Here is a 21,929-nt window from a genome sequence, read left to right as displayed (position 1 = left end):
AACTCTAATAGTTAGCTCCCTGCCTCAGTGAAGAAGTGGGACCATCAGGTTTTCAGAGAGAGTTCAAATCTTCTTTAGGCTGACCTTTTAAAAGATAATGGGGTTACTTGTCAGCCTGGAGTAGAAAAAACGATAGTGGTTAAGCAAAGCACAGGCAGGGGAGCTGCATGAGAAAGCTGTTCAATTAGTTCTTTGAGGGGGGGAAGTTGTTCATTACTTTGTTTGAAATACTGTCAAATTCCAGAACACCAGAGACAATGATATACAAATACAAGTACCAAAATACCTTAATATCCATGGGTATAGTGTGTACTATGCTACCACAAAACGGTAAGAAAATTTAGAAGAAACTTCTTTGTTTATTCTCTATTATAATACATAAAGGCTCCATGTAATGCTATAATATATAATGCCTGTTATATATTTTCCTGTATTTACAGTATCTCTGCATTGGACTGATAGTCCTTATAGAGAGCTTGCTGTTTTATCATTTTGAATGACATTTTACATTATCCAAGAGAATCCCAATATAAATTAAATATTGTCTATCAAACAAGTTAATTAGGTTCCTAGCTCCTATTTTACACACACACACACACACACACACACACACACCACAATAAGGTAAATGTAAAAAATAGAAACCATAAAGATACAATAAGAACACTGGAGGTATTTTTCTAATCTTAGACTCTGGATGACGACCTCTTGGAGCATGGAACGGAAGGCAGCAATACACAGGATAACACTGATAGATTTGACTACATTTATAAAAATTAAAAACTGCACTCCAATATTTAATAACATTCAAAATTTGAGTTTTAACTTTGCTCAGCAGGGTTTTGATGGATATTAAATGGTTGGGGGTGGGTAACTAGGTGGTAGGCGAACAATTCTAAGTTATTGTGCACTTGCTATTATTATTATTATGTCATTCATGACTAAAAGTTGAATGATTTACCTCAAAGGAGCTTCTGATGGTAAACTTTCAATTTTCAGCTTATTTCTGGGATTTTCACTAACTTATACTAATCATTCTTTTTTTTTTCTTTAGCATTTATGTCATTTAGCTCTTTCAAAAATATCTCTAGGTATCTTTATTTTATGTATGAGAAATACCAGGGTTCAGAAGGCCTAAGTTTGTGTCTGAGTGCCCATGACAGGCATGTTTAGAGCTCGAGAAAGACCAAAATATGTAACAAAACCAACTCCACAAACTTGAATTGCCCCAAGACTCCTGGGACCCCACCTGCCACATGTGCATGGACAAGATCTTAGAACTTCACATGCTCACCTACTCCAGTTATGTTAACTCAGAAAATGAATTTAAGGGCACAGGGAAGGATGTATTACGCAGTCCCATGTGCCAGGTAATGTTAAGTACGTGACACGAATTATTTCATTCCATCTTCTCAACAGCTCTACCAAGTAGGTATGAATAGCTGCATTTTACAAGCTAGGGAAACTGAGGTTATGAGAGGTTAAGTAACTTGCCCAAGGTGCCTTACTTGAAAAAGAGTGATACTTCTTAGGTGTCAAAATCCAGGTCCTCTTGGTGCCACTCCTCTTCACCAGCTTAGAGGGAAGAAAAGAGTATGTCAATGGAAATGTGATCCATGAAATCACAAGCGAGAGTATCCTTTTTCATAGTTTTTTAGTTATAGGAATGTTTAAACAATTATTTGGTTAAAATATTTTCATTAAGTATAAATATCTAAAACATGATTTTGCATGACACTGATTTTTGATTGCTATACAAACATCTTCATAAACCAAGCAACCTCTGGTACAAGAAATTCAGTGTTTCAATCAACTTGAGTCTTCCAAAGCTGGGTAAGTAAACAACAGCCCATGGGCCCAATCCTGCCCAACCCCTGGTTTTGTGAAGCCCAGGAGCTAAGAATGTTTTTACATTTTTTTCAATGGTTGAATAAATTAAAAGAATATTTTGTAACACATGAAAAGTACATAAGATTCTAATGTCAAGGGCCACAAATAAAAGCTTTATTAGAACACAGCCAGGCTCATTTGTTTACATATTTTCTATGGCTGCTTTTGTGCTACAGCTGCAGAGTTGAGCAGTTGTGACAGAAACTGGATGGTCTGCAGAGTCTAAGATATGTGCTATCTGGGCTTTTATAGCAAAAAGTTTGCTGATCCCTGTTCTATGGCATTTACACATTCAGGCACAATTTGAGCTTCTGAATTTTTTCTGTGAAATTCTGAAAAAAAATTTTTTTCCCAGAAAGAACAGTAAGGCAATCTTGCTCTGAAAAAAGTTTGACAGCTTGGGCTGATTTGAAATGAGACCATTAGGTTATGATTCCAGTGCCTACTCAGTCCAGCTTGAAAGTCCACCTCCCTTAACTCATCTTCTAAATACATTAGTTATCTCCGGATGGTAAAGCTAGGTCTTACTACCCAAACTGTTCTTCCATTATTCATCTTGACTGTGTTATGGGTTTAGTTTCACAAACATTATGAGTTCATCCAAGCTTCTTGAATCATTTATAGGGACTTTCATTTTCGCTCTCAAACTCTTACAGTTTCTCTGCTTTGAATTTTTTTTTTCAACATAAAGCTCAGAGTACGAAATGGCCTACACGTGTAAAACAAAGCCTGTACTTTTTTAGCTTTATGACATCAGAATTTTTAAAAATTGCTTATTTCTTGTGAAACTGAACTTAATTTTGCAGGTCACATAACTAAGAAAATACCTTCATATCCAAGGATCTCAAAGCACCTCTGGTGGAGATACATAACAAGGTAAAAGAACGTCTGTTTATTTTTAAATACTATTTATTTCTTGGAAGAAATATTAATTTAATGGAAAACATAAGACTAGTAACAAATAGAGTCCAAGGCTATTTGGGTTCTGCCAATGACTCAGTTTGACTTTGGGCAAATCATCTCACCACTGTTGCTCTTTATCTGCAAAAACTGGACTTCACGCCTATGGGAGTTGCATGGCTAATCAATGCCTGGAAAATGCGTAGTGGCAGATGCTACAAAAGTGCTGAGCCTTAAAAACAAAACCACCCCCCCCCTATTTGTATTCAGTTGAGGTTGAGGTTTATTGTTATTTAACATCCGAAGGCCAACACTATGTTAAGTCCAGCGTGCTGCACAGTACAGATAATATCACAGTGCAGTAGGGATTTTTTTTTAATCTAGAATTTTGGACTTTGTGTGTGTATGTGTGTGTGGTTGGGGTTATTTTAGAATCCAGTAGTATATCTATACAAAAACATTAAGCTTTAAGTTGAAAATTATCGATTAATATATCTAAACCCCCTCCAAAAAAAAAAAAAAGCCCTCCCCCGCCCCTCCAAGAAATCTCTCAAAACAAGAATTCTTCTGATGTTTTTTTCCTCCCTGCAGTTCTCCATGTTACAGTCCTTGGAGGTAGAATAGGCATAAAATACTTTCACTAATAAAATATGACAAACCGCCGGATTATACGTGGCCGATTCCCAGTGATTGCCCTGCTACACAAAGCATAAAAGTAAATGCCATCATCCCCCCTTAGAACAAAAGAACTTAGGAATAAAAAACATGGAGAGGGGGGAGAAAGCAGCAATAAATAAAGGTGAGCGAAGGACCCGGTCCCCGGCCCCTCCCCAAAGCGAGTGTGGGACTAAGTACAGCTAATAAAGTGGTTCAAGGGTAGTTATTTGGAAAGGGGGCGGGGTGGCGAGGGGAGGGAGCGGGCGAGCGGCGGCCGGGGATTGCATGTTGCATACGACTTGAGGTTGCATCTTTCTCCTGTTGCCTGGACCACGCTCCCCCATTGCAGTGCTTCCCCGTTGCTTCTCTTCGCTCCTGCCCTCGCGGCTTGTTTCCCCCCCATAAAACTGCTGTTGCACTGGAGGGAGTTGGGGCCGCTCCGGAGCCCCTCTGCAGCTCCTGCCGGCGGGAGGGGGAGTTGGGCTCCGGCCGTGGAGTTGGGGGGGCCGCATCGAGCTCCGGCCTCGCCTCGGCTGCAGCTGCAAGGGAGCCGAGCTGCAGCGCTGCACCGGCCCATCATTGCGGCGGCATCGGAGTTTGGCCGCCGCCGCTCTGTGCTCAGCCCCATCACCACCGCCGCCGCCGCCGCTGCACTGGAGTTTGGCTGCTGCTGCCCTACTTCACTCTAGTTTAGTTTCACTCACTTTACATCCGGGTTTTTTCCCTAGGCAATGGGGGCCGCAGCACACCCCGTTCCTTAGGCAAAGTGAAATAAATTCGCCGCACCGACACGTCAAGTAGTCCGCCCGCCCGAGCGCCGCCGCGGGCCCCCGCCGCCCTCCCCCGCCACCGCCCCGTCGCCCTCAGGGGGGGCCCGTGCGTCCCGGGAGCCGCGGGCGGAGGCGCTGGGGCCCGGGCCGGCCGCCATACAACTCCGCCCGGCGGCCCCCTCCCTCCCCGCCGTGCCCCTCTACCCCGGCGCCTCCTCTCCCCCCGCCCTCGTCCCCGCTTTCCCAGCCCCAGTCCCTCTCGCCCGGCTCTCGGGAGCGGCGGGGGCGCGCACGGCGGCGGCGGCAGCGGGCCGGCGGGGCCGCGCGGCGGGCTCCCGCGCGGGCGAGTGTGTCTGGGCCTGGGCGGAGGGATCCCCGGGCTGAGGCGGCGGAGGTGCTGCGGCCCGGGGCCGGGTGGTGAATGGGCTGGTGGTGCTCGCTGCTGCTGCTGAGAGGAGGAGGAGGATGAAGAGTTGGGCTTGTTTGTCTCCCACAGTTTCTCTCCTGCTGCTCTGATTTACCCCCTCCTATTCCGGCCCGGGGCCTGTGTGTGTCCCTCCTGGAGGAGGAGGAGAATCCAGTTCCTCCCCCCACCCCCTCCTCCCCACCCCCCCTTTGCCTGGGGAAGAGGAGGAAAGAAACAGCCCAGAGAGAGAGAGAGAGAGAGAGAGTGAGAGAGAGAGAGAGAGAGAGAGAGAGAGAGGAGAGGAGAGGAGAGGAGGAGGAGGAGGAGGGAGAAGGGAACAACCTACCATCTTAACACACTAATATCTAAAAAGTGCGAGAGGCCCAGAGCAGCAGCAGAAGCAGCAGCAGCAGCTCCAGCTTCTTCCCTCCCTCCCCATGAAGAAGAGTTCCCTCCTCCTCCTCCTCCTGCTTCTCCTGCTCAGAGTTCCTGCCTCCAGCTGCCAGGGGGGACAGCCAGCCAGCAGCAGGAGGGTGCAGTATCCCAGCTTTTCCATTCTCTCTTCTCCTCACTCTCCTCTCTCTTTTTTTTTCTTGAGTAGCTCTATTTCCCCTCCCTCCCCCCTTCCCCCTCTCCCTCTCTCTCTGTCTTGTCTCTGGTGTTTGTCTCTGGGAGGAACAGGGGCTGCTTGCTTGGAGTTTGTTGTGGGGGGAGGTAGGGGGAGGGGAGGGGTGTGTGGGAGGGAGGAGGGAAGGGGGGGGTGTTCTCGCCAGGACCCCTCAGTCAACTTGAGATTTGAGCAATAACTTCCCCTTTGGGGCGCCCCCCTGCGTGCCCTTCCTATTCCTCCCCCCTAAAAAAAAAGACAATGGAAAAACCTTGCCTCCCCCCCTTCCTCCCCTTCTGCCCTCCACCCCTCCCCAGGATAAATTGGAAGTAAGTTTATGAGCAGCCTCGGGAGCCTGGGCGCTGAGTGCTGGGCCGGAGCGGGTGACAGAGGCGGCGCACCGGGGGTGGCGGGGAGGGGGCGTCACATTGTCCCGGCGGGGGGCCGGGGAGGGGGCCGCCGGCGGGGGCGGGGGGCGCGGAGCCTTGTCCGCCCCCTTCGGCTCTCCCTCGGCCGGGGGATGGTCGCTTTGGCTTTTTCATCACCACCTCCCTCCCCGGGATGCTGTCGGGGGGAAGTTTTTATTATGATTATTTATTTAATTTTTTTTTTTTTTTTTGAAAACCATCTTGTTTGGTGACTGAGGGATCTGGTTTAAAAAAAAAAGCTGCGGCTGCTGACGCTGCCGGGCCCGAGTGTGAGTGTGTGTGTGTGTGTGTGTGTGTGTGTGTGTGTTGGTGCATTTGTCTTGGGTGGCCGGAGCAGCGTTGGGGAAATTCCGCTTATTCTTCTTCTTCTGCAACTTGTTATTCCGGAGAGTCTGCCTGCACCCCTCACCCCGGGGCCGGCCCTCCCGCACTCGCCCCCGCCGCCCGCGGCCGCGGGGCGCCCCCGGGACCCCGCGCGGGCCGGGGCTGGCAGGCCGCTCTGAGAGGGGCCGCGGCCGCCCCTCCCCCGCCCGCGCCCCCGCCGGGGGGAGGGGCGCGCGGAGTGGGACTCTTTCCGTTTGGTCCAGCCCCGTCGTGCACGCAGTTCCCAACACTTCTCGTCATCTTCTCTTTGGTCTCTTTATTCTGCTGAGCGGTGCTGTTAGGATTTCTTTTTTCCCCCTGACCACGTTCGCGATGGTGGGTAGCAGCAAGGTGGCCCTGGTAGGGGAGGGGTTCATATCGAGATTGGGCACCGGGGGAAGAATGTCTCCTTTCAACTTTGTCTGTGGCTTGCACCTCGGGAGAAGGCCACACGCCGGTTGTGGGGTGCAGATGTGCCGAGAGTGATTTCTAAGTAGTTGAGTTGTTGAGATGAGGATACGACTGCTAATGGTAGGCAGGTTTTGTTTTCATTGGTGAATCTGGTGTCATCATATTCCGGTCATATGCTGAAATATTCTTTGTTTAGGTCTTGAAGTAGAGGATCTCACTCTGCACGTCCACACTGTGTTGTTTTTAAATGATGTCTCTGCATGTGTGGCTTTCTAGAATTTCAAATGTGAGTTAAGGTCCGGCCGTGTGTGGGCCCCAGCACTGGCCTTGACAGTGAACTTCGTGGCTGTGTTTTGGATTTCAAAGATTTGCCCCATAGCCGGGGAGCAAGTTGTGCATTTTTGTTAGTATAGTTGTCAGGAATGATGCTTTAGCTGGGGACGTTGGAGAAAGAAGAACATTTATGTATTCATAATTGATAGTTGAATGTTAGAATCAGATTAATTTGGGCTGATGAAAGTTTTTTTTTTTTTTTAAAGCAGTTGTGCACTCTAGGAAGGAAGCCTTTTCATAGGCACACTTTATAGGGGTTCTTTAGGGCGGAGGGCTACAATATCTCCTTTTATAGAGGATGCTCATCAACATCTGTAGCTTCATTGAGGGCCCTGGTAAAGAGACTGCAATTGGGGCTAAGACATCTAAGTGTACTTTTCAATGTTTATGACGTTTGTTTATATTTGGTGTTCACTTATGTTTGGGCAGTAGAAATAAATAGGTCAGCTTTTCATTTGGTTTTGAAGACTAACCCCTCCCCCCTTTTTTAAAGTTTCACGATTTACTTGGTTTCACAGTGTTGTAGGAAACCGTTACTACATTTTTACTGGAAATACTATTATTCATTTTCATTTTGGTAAGTTCCTATTCTTGTTTTTCTGTCTCCACTTGTACACGGGATCTACATTGTGGGCTTAAAACGAGCTTATTAGGGGCTATTTAAAATGTTTGAAGAATGCATTTTAACAATCACAGGACATACCTTTTGATGGCAAAGAAGGAATTTTTGTGTGCAGTTATGCTCATATTTATTAAAAAATAAAAATCTGTGCTTAAGTTCTGTAGATGTATAACTATCCTTAAATGAAGAGCATGGTAATAGTGGAGAAAATTTTCAAAATACAAACTTTTGGCTAACATGTTAAAAATATTCCAGGTGTTTTTCTTTATGTCAGACTTTTGCTTTTGTTAACATTATAGTATTTGCAGTATGACTGGCATTGCTTGGCTGGCCATAATAATCTTTTGCTTGAGTGCTTTTGAAACATAGTTTTTAGATAATTTTGCAAACTTTGTTTAAGCATTTTACACTTTGGACTCAGGCAGGTCTTTATGGAATTGGGATAGTAATAGATTAAAAAGACTCCTACCTATGCCAGATTTTATTTTTAAGAGGTATAAGTGATGGACGGGCCCTATGTTTTTTAGCTTTGAAGGGTCCATCCTTTTCCCCATTCAATCACTGGAAGACGCTGCCTTAGAAATACTCTTCTTCTGCTTACATGAAGAGCTCTAATTCCCATCCAGCAGGAGGTGCTACAGCAAGATAAAGCAAACTGAATTTTCAGGGTCTTGCCACTTATTACAGCTCACTTAGCTTCAACTAAGCAACCAGGATTAACACCTTAAAGTTCCAGAGAGATTTGAGTAAGTCCATTTAAAAATTCCGTTAATAAGTTACATTTGCTATTTGAAATTGAAATCTTTGAATGCTTTTTACCTTCTTAACAATATTATACAAAGTAGATTTGTTATTGTGGATAGCTTATGGGTGCTTGCTTAGGTACAGAGTGATATAGAATTATTTTATTTTGAGGAGGTGTTGGTTTTATGTTGGTGAGTGGGGTGTTGAACACATTTTTTAAAAATTACGAGGAATGGCTATAAACAAAAGTATTTTGTATGACTTGGGACTTTAGGTTTTGTGGTCATCCCTATAGTATTAATACAAATAGGATATAGAGTACTTGAGATTTTAGAAAGATACTGTGTGGGGAAAATTTGAGACTTTTTGTGTTGATTTTTTTCTTGAATCTATGGATAGTGATCCTAATAGATAAATTATTAGGCACTCAACTTTATAAATATATATGATTGATGTATTTGAGTTGGCCTCCAAAAACTGAGATCCTTGAACTATAAGTTACATCGGTGGGTATAGGTCACTGCTATGTCCATTAGTAACACTTAACAATACTCCATAAAAGTAAAAGTAGTTTCATACTGTGTTTCTCTGAAAGTAAGACCTAGCTGGACAATCAGCTCTAATGTGTCTTTTGGAGCAAAAATTAATATAAGACCCAGTATTATATTATACCCGGTCTTATATAAGAACTGGTCTTATACTGTATTATATAAGACCTGGTTTTATATATGACCCGGTCTTATAGGAAAATAAGACCGGGTCTTATATTAATTTTTGCTCCAAAAAACGCATTAGAGCTGATCATCAGGCTAGGTCTTATTTTCGGGGAAACACAGTAGCATTTACAGCACATGGTTGTTTGAAACTCCTGTTAGTGTTAGGTGAATTGGTTTATTACTGGAAATATGCTACTGTGGTGGCTTGTAAAGTTTTATATCAAAGTTTAAAAACTTATAATGTGTAGAGAATTTGAAGAACCTGCTTTGAACTTTGTTTTCTAGGCATAAGGTTGTACTTTTTCTCAATAAGATAAAATTAGATTATAACATGTGAAAGTTATTTGTAAATTGTCAGAAGCCATGCAGATGTTAAGTTGTTGAGATAGGTAACCAATTAATACATGGACAGAAGCATCTGTCTTTAAAATGCTAACTTTCGCCATGTCTTTTGGGAAGTGAGTGCACCCTGAACACCTTACGATTTTTTTCTTTTTTAAATACTGCTGTGGTTACCAAAAAGCTCTTTGTTACAGTTTTGAAGCTTTGTTTAAAAATGCTGCCTAGGCAGTTTCTCATAATTCAAGAAAACGATCATTTTTCCTTTAGTAGATCTTGTGAGATGTGTATCCCCTATTAGTTTTTCTTCATTTCTCCATTGATGTGATAGTAGTTGATTTTAGTGAATATTTAAATTCCTGGATTCTTCTATAGACTCTTATTTACATACGTAGTACATGGTTAAGGTTTTGATTGTTTTGATTGATTCTGCTAACTTTCTGAAAAATTCCAACTAAAGCTTTCAAACTTCTTTCAAAGTGAAGAAGATGTATATCTGTATGCATTAGTATTAGGTACATGTGTATATCATTTTCTTTTTCTGTTTTAGAGGGATTCATGAGGAAATGACTAGTCAAATCTAGAGGAGTACACTGAAATATTTTTGTGTAAAAATAACCCAAAAGTTTGAAACTCAGAGCCTTGAGTTGTGACTTTCTTAACAGACTCTGCTCACAATTTTGGACCAAAATGAAATAAAATACAATAAAATATGTGTTTATGAGCATATCAAAAGGTGTAGTATCTTAAATTTTAGAAGTGGTTGTTCTTTATGAAATAGCCCCAATTAGTAATTAAATATAGAAACTTGCTTCTGTGCAGAGTGAGAAAAACATTTAACTGTTTAGATAAAAATGAAACCTTTCAGGGTAATATTAAGTTTTGCATCCCACAGACAGTGAATACTAAGGCTTTTCTTGAGGAAATACCGAAGTTAAGGTTATATTAATGTGCTTTTAAATTTTGTATCCTTAGTATCTTATTGCTGAAGGCTTTTGTATTTAATTACTATTCAAAGGAGAAAAGGAAGAGATTAAAGTTTTAGGTCTCTAACCTTTGACAGAATTCCTTTATATCTGTATTCAGAGCTGATTTCTTGAAACATGTTTGAATCTTCATATTAATCTGTGCTGGGAAATATTAATGATTTATGTTAACGTTTCAGGAACTTTTATACATACATTTTTTTGTAGGCTCTAAATGTTCTTAAGGAGCATAACAATATATTCTGATCACTTTAACTTTACCAGGTGTGTATTTTTGCTGCTTTGAGATTATTTTTTAAAAGAGGTAATTTGTTAACACTGCATTAAATTTATTATAGATAATTATTTCTTAAATGGCATGTTTTCTTCTTTGTGTGTATATGTGGACATACTATTTTGTAGGCTTTCATGTAATACTTATTTGTGTCAAATTTTTGAACAGTTATCTTTTGTAATAATGTTGAAATAGACTTATAAGAATAATTTTTATATTACTTGTCTATCAATTCAGCCTTAAACTAGGGTGGTGGTGAACTATTCTCTTTTAGAGATACTATGTGAGGTTCAGTCAACCTTTGGGCTTTTCTAAAACAACTGCCTTGCACTAGACACTTGTTTGGCACTTTGAATACCTCTCCACTTCTCTCCCTGCAATACACTGCAAGCCCCCCCGCCCCCCACTTTTATAAATAAGAAGTAGTGAGCAGGTCTCGTTGATGGAAACTATTCTTTCTTATATTTTGGGATCATGTACAGAAATGATTTTCTGCTTTTAAGTAGACAAAGTGAACCCGTAATGTGGAGATAGGAAGGGGATGGGCCCTAACAGGTTGATCTAGGTTTTATTTTGACTCTGTCTGGGGACCTAGGGGAGAAAAATAACTTAAACATAGAAGCCAAAAAGATGGGTTTTGTTTTATTGTTTTGGCTGCATTGAGAATACAAACTGTCAGTACTTGAGGAGACGGAGCAGCAGAAAGGAATTGATTTTTTTCTACTGCAGATCCAAGTATTGTTAACCATGTGTATCTCTAAAGCAGCACACTTACAAATCAAACTGTAGTTGATTCTTTCACTCAATTAACAGTGAGAACCCTAAACTATATATTTTTTTAATTTTAAATAAGTGCCCAAAACTTCAGTGTAATGACAATAATTTCCTGGTAAAAGTGGGTGATAGTAACCATGGCAACTGCTGTCTCTGGTCTTATGGACAGTATATTGTATTGATGAAGCTTCAGATCCTGTAGTAGCCTGTCACTTTTATGGTGAAATGTAGTAGCATGTGTTGCAGGTGATTTTTAGCTGGATTGTGTTAAATTTGTTTGCCAGCTTATCTTCCCTTGTTAGGAATTTCTTGGACTGTATTCCACAGCATGTTTGTGAAGGTGCTGTTGCCTGAAAATAATCCACCACCTGTGTTAGGCCTCCTGATGCAGATTGCACATAGTTCTTTCCCAGCCTCCTCCTTCAGTCTTACAGAATCTAATAGGGTGTGTGTAGAAACAGTATATACATAAGTTGCAGCTTCAAGTTCTCTGTTTGGGTTTGGACATGTTATTGATAGCTTAAAAAAAAAATTCCTGTGTTTTTGGAAGAGGTCAGTAGATGAGAGAAATGGGTCTGTAGTTGGAATACATTTTTCTGTGTGTTCTTTTCAGACACGTGTGTGGGAAACGAAGGGTAAGAGTGGAGGGCATAAATTTTGAGAAGGACTTGACAAAATAGGAACTTAAATATTACTGTGTTTTTTTGTATGTAATGTTGTTGTGTGTATTGTATTACTATAAAAAAATATTTCCTAGTGGGCAGTATTAGCATATGGGAAATGTTTTCTTATGATAATTTTCTTTTAAAAAACTTATTTATAAAACAATTTGAAAGACTGCTAAAAGAAAAACCTGGTAAAACAATTAAAAATTTTTGAGGGGTGGGGAGCGTATGGATAGAGAGCTTTGAAACTGATCCAACCAAACTTTAAGAAAATTGTTTTTAAAATTATGTTTTTAAATACAATTTTAAAATTACATCAGATCTTTCTGCTTTCTAAGCATTTTTTATATGCTTATCCTGTATATGTTTCTTCTAATGTGAAAATGTTGATCTAAATATTGATTCCCCCCCCCATTATGTGCTGAAGAAACTCTGCCAGAACAGACAGCAAACAAATTAGATCTGAATTTGATTATGACCTGATAATAAGACCTATTCAAATTGTGCTACGTAGTTCAGTAGTTCAGACTTTCTTGAAACTTACAGTCTGGTAGGGTAAAGTGGTTTACTTACTACAAGTCCCAGGATGCATTGTGATTTTTTTTTTCCTTTGCTTAACTCCAGATTGCATGCTGGGACCTGTAGTAGATTTATACAGCACAGGGAATCCTTCCCTCTTGTCTACTCCATTTTATACATAGCTTCTCAAATCTCTTAAGAACTTTCTGCTAAGTAAAGTTTGATTGCTAATATCATGATTATTATGTTGCTGACATCCTAAAGTGAATCTTCAGGAACACCTTTGTGTTTTAATTTACCTTAGATTAGTTTCTTGTTTTTTTAATCAGCTACTCCAAAATAAATAACATATATGTGTGTGTGTATATATTCAAAACTTGACCTAGAAATTGCAAATTTTTGTCTGTGATGATAGGTCTTTTTATAATTACATCATTTTTGATTGCTAGTATGGGCATTAGAAGCCTATTATTGTAGGGCTTGATACGTATATGGTGTTCTCTTTTATTTGAATGGAGATAGTTTATTCAGTATTTAAAGTTGGATGGAAGGATTTTTTGTGTGTGTGCCAACATTTAAGTTCAGAGTGTTTTGGTTCTTCTGTAATAACTGTCAACATCTTGAATCACAGTATTCTTTAAATGGAAGATAGATTTCTGAAAATAAATTTAGTTTTAGTGTAAATTTAATACTTAAAGGTGTTGTATGAAAGGCAGAGAAATTTAACAATTTGCTTGTATTTTCATTTATAAAATTTAAATTTCTGTCCTGAAGGTTCAGTGCTTTATTAACTAATATCAGTGTCATTGCAGAGACTAAATGTTAAAATTTGTGACAGTGCCTGGCACATAATAAAGGCTCAGTAAATGTTTAGAATTTGCAGCAGCAGCGCTAGTAGTAGTTATTGTTATTTTAAAAAATAGCATACTTCACATTTTTTCTTCTCTCTTTATTTTATTATTTAATCAGAAGCCCAGGCTGTTCTAACAAGACCTTGAGATTCCTGGCCTATGGTAATGATGTGGCAATTCCTTAGAATTTTTTGCTGTAAATAAAATATCTTTGCACGTCATTTTCTCCCTAAGTGATAGATATAGACCCAAAGTAGACAACCAGCCAGTAGCAGCATTTTGACCGGATTCAGCTCTGCCTGTTAATTACTCCTTGCCACTGTACCACAGCCTTTGGTTGACATTGGAAAGTTCAAAAGACAATGAAAATTTCTCTGTTTATAATGTTTGCACTGGTAGCATATCCAGACTAGTTGATTAATGAAAATAAGATGCTACAAAAATGTTCTTTGCATCACAGGGTATGTACACATGGAAAAATTCTGTTGTGTTTTGAAACATGAACCAATCTATCACCACAGTTCAGTGTTGCAGGATTGATGTATTGGAGGCCAGTGAGCAGCCCCAGAAAGAAAATGTAGTTTCAGGTCTGTGAGTTGTACTTAAAATGTTAGGTTAAAAGAAATCATAAGCCTTTACATTAGTTTTCTCTTTTAGGACACTCTAAATTCTTTTAGGCTCTGAAAAATATGTAAGGTATTTTTATCTGCATGGCTGGTCCCTTTTAGCTTTTTGAGAAGAGAAAGGGACACCTGGGAATATTGAAAAAAGTAAGCAGAAGTTGCGATGTATTAGTTTTGAGTGGATGCAGAATCAAGGAAGTGTCTTTCCTACCTTCTTGGCCAGTATATACTCCAGCTTTTTCTTTTGTGCAGAGTTCCTCAGATATTATTGCTGAGGGCTGCTATGTTTATTTAAGAAAACTCTGTCTTTAGTAGTAATTAGTTTAAGTACTTGTTTACACAACAAACTAACCCACTGTAATACTAACCTTTTTTCCCTTATAAATATGAACTGAAATTTGTTAATATTTGTATATTAGACATTAAATAGATATTTTTTAAACCTGTCAAAATTTATGGTATCTAGTCTGATGTGTTTCCACATTGTGAAGGGTTTTATTTATTTTTTATTAACTTGTGTTTTCAAGACCTAATATTAAAATGAAATAAATTCAGTAGTTAACAAAGAAGTTAAATACAAAGGGCTAAATAGAAGGGGAGAATGGTTTCTGGTGTTAATTGGCCAATGCAGGAAATATCAGGTTTGCGTGAATTCCCCTTATCTACATTTTATAGTTACATGCGTTTGTGTAATTCCTAAAATACTAAAGTTAGAAATAAGAAAAGGAAATGAGAATAAAACTGGCAGACGTGTAATTCCCTATAGAGTCTTTTGACTCACCTAAATTACTGAGTACAATTTTCTGCCTTTTTTTTTAATGAAATGTCCCAGGCCAGTATAAATGAAACAGTTGTGATGATATCAAAAGACCTGGCTGTAAGACCAGTCCTGTCACTAGCTGTGCACTCTTGGGAAATTCAACCTTGCCGGGCTTTAGTTTTTCCAGTGGTAAAATGGGCATAGTAGTAAAAGCCGGCTTGACTGTGCTGTTAAAAGGAGTAGATGAGGCAGGACTCACGAGTGTACTCTATAGACTGCAGTAGTATATACATTGAGTTTTTAATCACTAATAGATGGCTGGGGTTTAAGATACTTGTTTATGTCATGTTAATAATGTTAATATTTCTAAAAATTTAAATATATGAGTTAGAGTCATAATTTGTGACCTGGACACCCCATCACCACCACTACCACCATGGCCAATAGACAAGCTCTTACCATGTGTTTACAGCATAGTACTTGATAGTATGTGCTGATGAATTTGTGTGTTTGTATATGCCTATATGTACATGCAAATATCATAAATGTATTGGTGTGTTATGGTAATGAAAAGTTTTAATTACGGGCTTTCATGTTGAAAATATTTCTGTGTGTTAATGTGCAAACGAGAGAAATGGCATAGACAGATATGAGACTTTAAATGTTTGGCAAGCTGTGAACAGTTTTCGTAACTTAAGGTTATCTATTGTTATAATATTAATAATAACACTAAGTTCACATTTACTGAGTATTTTATTATGTATAGTCCTAAGTATTTTTACATAAAGGATCACATTTAAATTTAATCCTCACAGCAATATTCTGAGGATTTACTATTACTGCCTTACCCCTATTTTACAGATGAGAAAATAAAGGCTTCCCTGGAATCACAAAGGTAGCAAATGACACAACCTAAATTTAAGTCCAGGTTTGATTCCAGAGCCTCTCCTAGTACGTGTCCATAATACTATACTAAACTGTGTAATTCCATAGAAAGTGAATTACTGAAGAAGTTTTCAGTTTACTGAAATGCCCATAGCGATGAGGTATCATTTTGAGAATGTTTCATGTTGATTTTGGTTTGGGTTAGGTTGAATTGTTTTGGAAATAGTGAGCATTGGGATGGAGTGGAAATGAAGGCATTTGGGATGTGCCCATCAGTGCCTACCGGTGAGAGTGGGGTCTAATACCTTTTTCTTAAAGGTTGGAAGTTGGGCACGTTAGCATGGTTATTTTACACATTTTCTTAGTAGGTGCAATATGTAGTTTACGTTTGCTATTTCAATTAGTCCTTATGTAGCTATCAACATTTTTGAAGATTTGATGACAAGTATCCGTTCTTTTAAAAAATACAAAGGCGGTGCATTTGAGGTATGAAAGTAATTCTAGCAATATAGATATGTATAAAGTAGAAAAGTAAAGTTATCTATTCCCATTCTCCTTTTAAATTTTCCTGTGTAGTTCAATATGTATGATATATGTAAATATTTACAAAAAATGGAATTATACCATAATGCCCTCCTGAAATTTACTTTTTTTTCCAAGTGGCTATTTTAAAAACTTGCTATTTTTAAAAATAAGGCTCAGGTGGGAAGTGGGAGTGAGGTTGGAAGGAGAGAGGTGGGTAAGATTTTTACGTTGAGATTATAAACCTAATACCCTAGAATGATTATTACCTATGGGCAAAAAGCATTCTAAGTACTTTTTACTTGTGCCTAATGCCTTAGAGATAGTCATTGTTCTTTTTAAAACTTTAAAAAGTGTTAACCAATTTAAAATGACAACACTGTTTTCTGTCCTGCGCAAGTAATTCAGGAGACATCATTTTCAGAATTAAATTCTGCTATTTTATTCCGGTAGCTACTTATAAAGAGATTTGGTTTCAGATAACTTTTTTTTTTTTTTTTTAAACTGGTGGTCTCTCTTCTTGGTTGTTAGGAGACATTCATTCAGTATTTAAAAGTAAAGTAGGGTTTCAAACCAAGAAAATACTTGTAACATTGTAATTAATAGAAACTCAAACCAGTATTGCTTCATCAGCGTACAGATACCCTGCATAGGAATTAGTACTGGTCACATCTGCATTTGAGCAGTGTTGCCTGACCTCGCCCCCGTCCCGATCCTTACTCAATCATCACCAGATGCTGTACTGGTAACCCAGCATTTTTTAAAACAGTAAAGAAAAGAAAAGGGAAATTATTGGATGTGCCAATAATTTATCAAGGGTTGACTTTTTTTTTCTTCTGGCATTATATGAAAAAGGCATACTCAAGGCCTAATAGTTTACATTAAATATAATCTTTGATTCTGGCTTTGAGAGTTTTAATTTGTTGGTATAAGGTTATTAGTCATAATTCACCTTTATAATTTTTAAATTAAAAAATTTTATTTCATAGTTAATAACTTTTTCTTTATAGAAGTTTTTTTAAAAAAGCCTTTCTAATACTAGAATGCACTCATTGTATCTAAGGTGCTCTATGCTTCTTTAGACCCAACTTAAGTGAAGTGCTGGAGCTGGCCTTAAAATTCTAAGGATCGGATTTGGTAGCACGTAACAGTTTATTTAAACTATAGCATAGTTAAAGTTTTAACAAGCCAAGTTAAGAGTATTTCTCATTGGTAGCATTCATGTATGCTTTTCATTTTGTATGGCTCAGCCCATGCCGTAAAGTATTTTATTATTTCTCATAATAGTCTTATAAATGTATACAGGGCTCAGTTCATGTCATGGATGGTAAGACTGAGGCAGAGACAAGAATTTTAGTAAGTTAATGTCAGAGCCTAATTTTCCTGATTCTCTTATTTTAGTTTCTGTCTCCTTAACCTGTAGTCTTCAAATTTTTAAACATTATGGCTACCAGTCAATGTATGTTTATATATACTTTTCTGAGCCTAGTATTTTATGTATGTTATAGAATGTACAGGAAATTTGAAATTTAAAAAAGGATGAGATTTTAAAATACGAATTGTAATAATTTCTTCCCATGGCCCCCTTCCTTCCCCAGGGTAGGTGAACCCACGTAGAGACTAGTGCTTTAGATAGGCCATTTTTCTGCAGAAGAGGAAACCATGGGGACACCTGAAGGACAGTTGATTGATACAAGGTGTGGGCCTTTCAAGTTGGAGTGATCTTTCTCAGCTTTTGAATTTTAAAGATGGAGAGTAAAGGCCTTGAGAGAGGTGGGCTTAAGAGACAGAAATATAAGCCTTATGTGTTTTCTTCCGAGTTGACCAAAGGGGGAGAAATAAAGGCTGCCTACCCGGACAGCTCCTACTCCCACTATGGAGATGGCAGTGCCTTTTTCTGTTGTTGTTAGGCAGTTTATAGAATGCAGGATAGCTTGGTAAGCGTCTTCTCTCTGCCTGATATGACGTAACATTGTGGAGTATGCAGCACGCATGTTAAGTACAAGTGGTTGTATTTGGCTTTTTGCTGCAGCATTTTTGAGGATGTCTTAAAAAGCAATTATCACTCGATAGAGTTGGATATGTGAAAATGATTGAAATCATCATTTCATGGAAACCAAACTTTGTAACTTGAATTATTCTATTTAGTATTTGTTTACTTCTCTTCCTCCCCCCCTCCCCCCTCCCCCCTCCCCCAATACCTCAGAGCAGAATTCTTTTTCTGAAAGGAACAGATGCTGTTAACTTATCAGGACCTGATACTAAAAAGCCTACAAAAATCTTTGTGCTGCTTATTTTCTTTATTTAATCTATATGCAAAGCATATTGTAATTATTGTTGTTAGAGGGTTTTAAGCTAATGGTTCCTTCCCACCCTTTTTGTGTTCGGGGAGATAGATTAAGAATGCCAAATTGGCAAGTTGGTATAAAGAAATAATGACCACTGAAATAAAACAGGAGTTCAAATCAAAAGCAAACCAGATACAATGTAGAATGAAAATATCTTTTAGTAAAATGTTAGCATGCTGTACTTGGAACAGATGCCACATTAATTCAAAAGAGAGCCCAGAAAATGTGGCAACTTTACGATGTCAATGGAGGGAGCTGCAATAGTTCCTGTTCTCATTGTGTCAAGTTCTCTGTACCTCTAGGTCCGGTCCTGTTCTTCTGTATATTTATCTTCTGTATCTGTTACATGTTAGTATAAAAATATTAACTTAATGCTTAATATTTTTATTTATGTAATTAAATACATTGTCATACTAATAGACATTAGAGTGAAAAGCCTAATGACTTGTAATACAACAGTAATGATTCTTGTTTTAAATGTGCATATCAAGATATGCAGAATCTGAAGCAAAAATGGACTTTTTTCTGCACCCTTCAAGGCACATTTATGATAATAAGGTAATTTAAGAATTGAGTCTTTCAAAGAGGCCTAGTGGTTTTTGAATGTAGGATTTGGACAAGTTACAAAACTATGAGAATTTTCCATTTTCTGATTTAAATTTGTAGTTATCATTGGACATTTGTTACGATTTTTAAGTAGCCTAGATTCATTCATTCCTTTTATGGTGTTTTTTTTTTTTTTTTTTTTTTTTTTTTTTTAATGGTGTTTGGGAAGGAGAAGAAAGGGTGATGGAAGGGTACTATACACATTTGGATACTTCCAGAGTGACATTCATTTTATAGAAGATTGTACTGGGACATCTCTGAATGGCCTGTTTCTTGCAGTGCATGGTTAGTGTGGGTCTGAGTGTGGAGAGAGATGGGCTAGGGGCTCTTAACCAGATTTACAGTGTGCCACTTCCTGAACAGTGTAATGATCTAATCACCAGGGGCATATCCTGTGTGCCTGTAAAGTCTGGTGCGCATGCTTAGAAAAGCACTACAGTTTTCTCTCAATTAGTCAAAGTATGAAGGCTTACAATTTCAGTAATTTTGTTGAAAAGGTTAAAAGTTCTGTTTTCATGCAATTCAGGTGAAGGAAAGTTTTTAGCGTGGCAGTAGAGCACAGTATTGGCACTAGAGCTGGAGCCAGTTTGCATGGGCTCAGATCCTGCCTTTGCCCTGTATTAGCTCTGACCATGGCCAAATCACTTCACCCTTTGTGTCTCTGCCTCAGTTTCTTTATCTGTAGAATATGAATAAATCATAGTGCCCATCTTCAAAGATTGTTATGAGGAATAAATTAGTTAATGTGTTAACTATGAGAAGTGCCTGACACATTGTAAGTGCTAAATGAATGGTAGCTGTTACTAGGTTTTATTACTCACCTTTAATTCTGGACTCCTTCCTTCCCTTCTCAAGGCTTGGGACACATGTTGTACAGTGGGAAAAGAGCCTTAGCTTTGGCATCTGACCCTGGATTGGAATATCAGTGCAGCCACTTAAAATTTGAGTGTGTGACCTTGGACGAATTATTTATATTTAAGTTCCCTTCAACAAAAATGTCTCGTACATGGTGTATACCAAGCTCTGTGCGGTTCTCTTGGACTTAAGCTTCTCTGTGATACAGGGACAGTAACACCAACCTCCTTGGGTTGATGGGAAGATTAAAGGGGGAAGTCTTAAGACATTTGATAAGCAATAGCTGCTGTTATCATTGTTGTTATTATTACAGTCCCAGTAAAAGTTTCTGGGAAAAGAGTAAATACAGGAACAGCTTAGCTGTAAAGGAGAGTATTTTCCTGAAATGTCATGGTGAGAAAAGATAATGGATGGGAAAGTGTACCTATGAGTTCTTGTTTGTGAATCCCTCTGAGAGAAATAGAAAATACATGGGAATATGTCAGATTTAACAGAGACTTTAAAGAGTATTTCAGGACATTTTATTAAAACCCTTAGTGATACAAGCCTTTTTTTTGCACCAAGAGATGATGCAGCTTATAGTAGGTCACTTAGCGTCAAGGCAGGAGTGGACTAGTTATTGTAACTCAAAAGTCCAAAGTACTGATTCATTAGCTGGTCAGTCCATTGGGTCTACTGCTCAGGACAAATTGTGTGTGTGTGTGTGTGTGTGTGTGTGTGTGTGTGTGTGTGTTTGAGAGCACATGCTTGAGTGTAGTAACTCATGGAAACAATTATAGAACCCCAGAGATTAAAAAAAAAAAAAAGTGGCACACAAGTGCTTTCTAGTAATGATGGACACAGTTTTATTTGCCTTCTTATTTGAGGCATTTTGCCTTTGTGAAATTTCCTCTCATCTGGTGCCTGGTCTTTTCTTATGGTAATTGTTATTTCTTTCTATATGTAATCATTGTTACCTATGTTGAGTCTAGAAAGTGGGCCCGAGAAGCTGATTGTGATAAAAGCCACTTTTAAAGTCCTGCCTTACAGTGGTCTCAAAATTCAGATTTTTTTTGGGGGGGGGGTAAGGAATTTGTGTTTTTAATATATGCATTAGTATGTTTGTATGTATATGTGTGAATATGTATGTATGTATGTATCTGGTAACTGAAACCAGTAATTGAGGAAAGGGGAATGATCAGTAAGCACAAAATAGAATTAACTTTACCCTTTCACTACCAATTTGGATCAGAAGCTTTTTTGATCTTTGATCTATATAGTTTTTTTCTGGGATTCAACAAATATATTTGTAATAGCTTATTTTAAAATATCCTGAATGTGGTGTATATTACCACTGGGGAGTATTTGAGTTAAAGTAGAATACAGTTGGTCCTTGAACGCCGGTTGGAATTGCGCAGGTTCACTAATGCGCAAAATTTTTTTCTCTCTTCTATAAGTTCAAACCCATGTTGTTCAAGGGTGAATTATAACTTCCATTAACTTTTTGTTCTCATGTATCCAACTGCACCATTTGATAAAGTCCTTGTAGGTGGAGAGAAGTAGTTACTATATTTTATTTTGTCTGTATTCCTAAAACATTGTTTCTGCTTTTTGAACAGAAACTCCAACAGGTTTATTTTGATAAAGTCCTGTACTTTAGCTCAACAAATATTTTAAATATCAAGCAATTATAGCAGGATGTGTAGTTTTCTTCCAGTTAATAAAGTTGTAATGTTATTTACAATCGCCAGAGTGGTCAGTAAGTAAAACTTTGCAGTTTTAGGATCAGCATAGCGTATGTACAGTGTTAAGTTTTCTTTACTTCAGCTTGTATGCAGGGCCTATACAAGTTGCTTCTCTTGGGCAAATGGAATTGTAAAAAGTTTAGAAGTTAATTTCATTTTAATAAACACAGGAGTTAGAAATACACCCTGTGGGGTCTTTGGGGTTGATTTAAAGAATTCCACAACTTTGAAAATCAGTTTGCCCCTGCCTGATTTGTAAAAGGTGGGGCTGTTTGTGACAAGGCTGAACTGTTCCACTTGGTGCAGGAAATGTCTGGTTCTGTGGTGCTTTAGCTATTTCCTAGATGCTAC

The 21,929-nt window shown here is 38.8% G+C and overlaps 1 protein-coding gene across 12 annotated transcripts in view; it reads left to right on the top strand.

Moving 5' to 3' along the window:
• The first annotated feature begins 4,685 nt into the window (after positions 1-4,685).
• Positions 4,686-21,929, top strand: part of PHF21A (PHD finger protein 21A) — a 164,007-nt gene continuing 146,763 nt past the window's right edge. For all 12 annotated transcript variants that reach the window (XM_074336295.1, XM_074336291.1, XM_074336287.1 and 9 more), the window contains exon 1: positions 4,686-5,156. The gene's annotated coding sequence lies outside the window, so the exon portion shown is untranslated. The remainder of the gene's footprint in view (positions 5,157-21,929) is intronic.

The sequence above is a fragment of the Rhinolophus sinicus genome, linkage group LG06, assembly GCF_036562045.2.
Source record: "Rhinolophus sinicus isolate RSC01 linkage group LG06, ASM3656204v1, whole genome shotgun sequence".
NCBI lineage: Eukaryota > Metazoa > Chordata > Mammalia > Chiroptera > Rhinolophidae > Rhinolophus > Rhinolophus sinicus.
The sequence above is the reverse complement of the archived record's forward strand: the minus strand, read 5'-3'. Positions and strand labels throughout refer to the sequence as shown.